The following is a 5,803-nucleotide window of genomic DNA, read 5'->3' on the forward strand; positions in this document are numbered from 1 at the left end:
GCAAATATATAGAGGGTGGGGCTAGAGCGTGGATCCTCTAGCCCCACCCCTCCACCCACGCTTTCTGGAAAGCCCTCCGGAAAGCCCCGTAACTCCACCCCCTCTGTATTCCTGCTATATGGAAATCCCTGGGGGAGAGAGTCCCCTACTGCTCTGAACTGCTGGGGAATTGCCCACCAGCAGAGCTGGAGGAATACCCCGCTGGTTACAGCAGGACATTTTAAAACATGCTGCCGAGAAGCACATTGTAAATGTCCTGTTGTAAATTCCTGTTAGTCCCCGCAGGGATTAAGGGAACCCTCAGGGAGTCTCCTCATCTCCGCAAGGACTAATAGGAGTTTACAGCAGTCATTTAAAATGTGCGTCTGGACAGCAGGTTTTAAATGTCCTGCATAAGCTCCTGCTCCCATAGGGGTCAATGGAAACTCCTGCACAGAGCACACCAAAAATAGGACAGGTCCTATGTTTGGTGCACACCGCAGAGCTGCATGTGACCTGCAGCATGTCCTATCTTTGTTAGGTGTGCGAACCGTTTTACTCAACTACATTCTTTGATGTGAGCCCTTCTATAGGAACCCATTGGTTATTTTAGAAGCGCTTTTTTTGCCCGCGCAAAAAATAAACACTTGCCTGACTCAGAAAAAGCCTTTAAATGAAATGTATAACCGGGTCACTAATGAATCACGTCAGCAAGGGGATTGGAATACCTAAGAGATGGTCTCTTGCCAGGAAAAACTGGGACAAGCCGGGAGGCGGCTAATTCTGACTAGGGGGCGCAATTTTTTTCAAATTTTAAGGGGGATTTCCTTTTCAGGTAGACACCTTTTTTTCCCCAGCAAATTTGTAGTGTTCACCTGGTTCATATATTCCCTGTGACACAGAGGGACAACCAACAGCCAATGCATGGCTATTGGCTAATCATTTCATTGACAAATATAGGATCCACCTTTTAGCTCTCTTCACCGGGGTCATCAGCTGTCAAGTCCACAATACATAGGAATAGGAAAGGAACTACTGTATCCACCTATGTATTGTATCTACTATGGTGGACTAATAATTGTGGAAATGAATTGATCTCCCAACCACATGTAAGGTATGGGGCTGATGGATCGAGAACGTAGGATGTTAATGCTGATTTTCTGGTTGCATCGTCTTATTTGGTATTGTGATATAACCTGAAAAAGTTTTTGGCAGATTACTGAAGGCTCGTGGTTGTCATCTGGCAGAGAAGCTACTGGACGAGCCCCCACAGAAGATACTTTGGTGCAGATGGAGAAACAAGCAGGTATGTGAAATTATCCACTTATTGGTATGTAATAAACTATGGTAGGAGCTGGTGCTGTGCACATGGCTGAACCACCAGGGAGCTCCAGTTACCGATGTGCTACAGAAGACTGGGAGCTCTAGCTATCAATATACCACAAAGGAATGGGAACTATATCACCAGGGCCTTTAAATGTCACCGGGTCGCCAGGGCCTCTGGATATTGCGGGGTCGCCAGGGCCACCAAAGACTGGGTGCTGGCAGTTATGCACTTGAGAATCTTAATGAGGTCATTCAAATCATTTGGGTTTCATTTTCTTGCAGCCTGGAAGAGTCATGAGGAAGAGGAAGGACCCCAACCCCAGCCTGAAGTTCTACGAGGGAAGAGAGCTGTCCAGATGCCATACAGATTCATCTTCCCTGTCAGATTGCAGCTGGAACAAGCGGAGGACATTGAGTGCCAGATTCGGAATCCTTATTTTCCCAGTTTTCAAAATAAAGATTTCAAAATAAAATGGAGTTTTAACATGTTCAAGATTTTTTTTGAAAAGGCAAAAAAAAGGGCCAACATTGAGGACTGTAGATGCAGTGGTCGGCTAAGGGAGGTTGATGCAGTAGATGAAAGACACATGCTTACTTCCCTTCCAAATCGGAAAATACCCAATAGTGCCATCGGCTCAGAACTAGTAGAGACCAGTGGGACCCAGGTACACCCATCTACTGTTCAGAGAAGTCTGGTCAGAAGTGATCTTCATGGATGAATTGTGGCCAAAAAGCCAAACCTTCCAAGTAGAAACAAGACCCAGCGACTCGACTATACAAAAAACATAGTGCAGCAGATGAAAAACACATCAGAGCACATTTACAAAAGAGCACATTTCCCACAGTGAAAAAGTACGCAGATGCCTGTAATTTCCTGGGACTGAGTCCCTTAGGACTATTTCAGACGACCTTATATCGGCTCGGTTTTCACGCCGAGCCGATATACGGTGTCCTTGTCTGCAGGGTGGCGAGGATGGAAGAGCCAGAAGCAGAAACTGAGCTCCCACCGCTTCCCCGCCCCTCACCACTATTTGCAATGGGAGGGGCGGGGGCGGAGCTAAGCACCGGGACTTAGCTGCGCCCCTGTCTCGCCCTCTCCTATTGCAAATAGTGGCAAGGGGCGGAGAGGGGGCAGGAGCTCAGTTCCTGCTCCTGGCTCTTCCATCCTCACCCCCCCCTGCAGACAAGGACACCGTATACATTATATATACGGTTGTCTAAATAAGCCCTTAGGCAGAGATCCCTTCACATGTGCAATCCTCTGGTAAGTGTTATGCCCAAAAGTTTATAAACTCCTAGAGACCTAAGGATGTAGCAGAGCCAGTAGGGTGTAGCTGTGCCAGTAGGGTGTAGCTGTGTTTTCTCCAGTCATGGTAAGATTACGGCAACTCGCAATGAATCTTGTGATCATCAAAAAAATCTGACTGCATTCTCATAAGTAATTGTTCAGTTCAGAAAATGGTGACTGCCCTGCACTGGTGCCAGGTTGGCATTACCCCCTCAGTATGTGTTGTACATGGTACCAGTAATGCCTTCTTTTGCCTTGACAGAATTTGCAGTCATGACTGATGTCCGCACGGCTCCAGGATCCAACCTCTCCGCCTGTGCCCCAACCTGCCACTGAGATCCAACCCCCCTCTCAGGACACAGGCACTACCGTCTCCTGGCCTGCACCCACACCCTCACCTCCGCTGTCCTTGGCCCCATCCAGCAATGTCTCTCAGCGTAGCGTCCAGACGTGCAATGATGTCATTGAATGGATGTAACTGGCTGACGGCGTGTGTATTAGCTTTCTGGAGGCGGGGATTTCAAGCCCCCGCATTCAGAAAGCAATGCTGCGCCGGGGACGAGGAGCGAGCGACATCCTGCCGGAGCGCGACGGAACGCCGGGGGAGGTGAGTAATGATTTTTTTTTTCTACGGTATGTCTTACTTTCGGGGTACGGCTTACATTGGCCGACCCCCCTGACACCCCCGATACGTCTTACAATCGGGGGTGTCTTACTATCGGGGAAACACGGTATATATATATAAATTGGCCTCAGCAGTAACGGTAACCCGCACAGTGGCCTCAGTAGTAATACTGTCCTCTATATTGACATCAGTAGTAATAGTGACCTCCACAGAGGCCTGAGTAGTAATACTGTCCCCTCTACTGTCGCGCTTAGTAATAACAGTGACCCTCAGTGGCCTCAGAAGTAATACTGTCCCCTCTATTGGCCTCAGTAATAATAGTGACCCTCAGTGGCCTCAGTAGTAATACTGTCCCCTGTATTGGTCTCAGTGATAATAGTGACTCCCCACAGTGGCCTCAGTAATAACAGTGACCCGCACAGAGGCCTCAATAGTAATACTATTACTGCTGGGGCTGATACAGGGGACACAATGACTAATGAGAATGTTTAGAATTTTAAGAATCATAAGAGTTTTTGGTGACCTTTAAAAAAGAAAAGAATTGGTCAGTAATTGTATTTTTTTTAAAAATCCCTAAAATCCTATATTTTCATACTGATCATCAGCCCAATTTTTCCTGTTCTGTACGGAAAACTTTTCAGCAGTCACTATTATCACAGGCAGGATTGCAATGAAAGGTAACACCTACAATACATGTAGATAAAACAGGGTGTACCATTTAAAATAGGTAATGGTCACAGCTCACCTCTTCCCCCTCCCTGCGAAATTACCTTTGAACATATCAAAGCACATGTCTAGAACAGTCTCCCATAGAAGCAATGAGTCCCCTTCTGTCCGTTGTGTAAATGATCCATGAGGCTGCTGTAAAGAGTATCTCTAAATGCTGTTGAATGCAGAATGGGCACTCCCATAGTCATGCACTGATAATAGAATTGAAGAAAAATCTACAAATCGGAAAATAAAAACAGATTACAAAAATAAAATGTGCTATTACCGGGTTTTAATTAGTAAAACCCTTTAAGGAACAGGCTGTTATGCACCTTAGGGACTGGACACTTTTTAAGGAATTTACCCATGTGCTGGTTTTACTGCCCTATTGTTTTTCCTTCAGCTACCAACATAATTTTTCCCCTGACATACAGGGCTATTTTTAAATCTTTTTTTCAATGACTTTTTTTTCTATTTTTTTTTTGTTTTATTGGCGGTAAAAATCTAAAAAAAATGATTTTTTGAAATTTATACCTGTTTTTTTCTTAGTATATTTACGCTTAAATAAAGTACAGGAATGGGTTCCTCATTTTGTTTTGGATGTTTAGATATATATTTTTTGTATAGCTTCGGATTACAGGATGCATACGATGACGGTTTGGGTTGGTGTCGGCTTTGGGTCATTTTCTTTTTTACGTGTATAATTTTATTGTATTGTTTTGTTCTTTTACCAATTTTTAAAATAATTTTTGTTTACTATCTATGATAGCCATGCGTCGTGTTCACGACCGGCGGATATATGCTACCATCTGAGCTGTCTTCCACTTTCCCTCCCCCTTCCCGACTCACGCCCTCTCCTCTCCTCCGGCTGTTTGCAATGGCTGTGGAGAACAGGTGGGGAGGGGGCAGCAGCTTAGCTCCACCTCCGTCTCACCCCTCCCATTGCAAAGAGTCAGAAGGGAGTAGAGATGTAGAGAGCCGGTGAGAGGGAGGAAAAGGGGAAGAAAGCTCAGATGGTAGTGTATATCGCCGGCCGTGAAAACGGCAACTGATATACGCTCCTGTGAATTTTTTTTGCTCGTACCAATGGTAAAGATTAAAAATATTGCAGCAGGTTCTATTTTGAGTGATTTTGTTTAAGAATGCCCACTATTTTCTGTGGGTGCATGAAAAAAAGGCCTCTGGCTTCCATGACACCTGGACAGCTCCAGCTAAGATTGTCAGAGCAGAGGCGTATTCTAAAGTGATAATGCGCTAAAGGTCAGTTTATTTGACGGTCACTTACCTTGCAACCTTTGCATCACATTTGCGATGTCCCTGGTGCTTCTGTTCGCGAGCCGTGAGGTGGCCATGTTGACTCTTCAGGGTATCCTTAGCTATAGGAATGTTGACTCCAAGTTTAGCTCTTAAGATATCACACAATATCTTGCACGGCTCTCCTGAAGCATGCTCTACCTCCTATTCCCACTAGGCGGCTGATGCTTGAGTCACTGGCACCAAAACAACAGCAGACCACTCACGACTGCACTGCCGCTTTCAATCTCTTCTCATGGGTCCTGTCCTTAAGCTGCCTGAAAAGACAGAGAGGTAGGATTTAGAAGAGACTTGCATGCTTTCTTGCAATGCTAAAACCTGTAAATCTCATTAGCAATTCTGACAAAGATTGGCAGGCCAGGATATGCAGTATTATTTATGCCAAGCAGACAATTACTGTTGAAAGCGCATTTCCTGCAGCCGCGGTGTATAGCGTGAAATATCCGTAAATATAGTCATCCGTGTGAGCGATGCGCCAGTACTTTATATATCGAAGACGTAACTGCTACCTAGTACTATCCAAGATGCTTCTAATATACTCTAACCCCGGACTTGTACGAAAG

This window comes from Eleutherodactylus coqui, unplaced genomic scaffold (assembly GCF_035609145.1).
Source record: "Eleutherodactylus coqui strain aEleCoq1 unplaced genomic scaffold, aEleCoq1.hap1 HAP1_SCAFFOLD_113, whole genome shotgun sequence".
Classification (NCBI taxonomy): domain Eukaryota; kingdom Metazoa; phylum Chordata; class Amphibia; order Anura; family Eleutherodactylidae; genus Eleutherodactylus; species Eleutherodactylus coqui.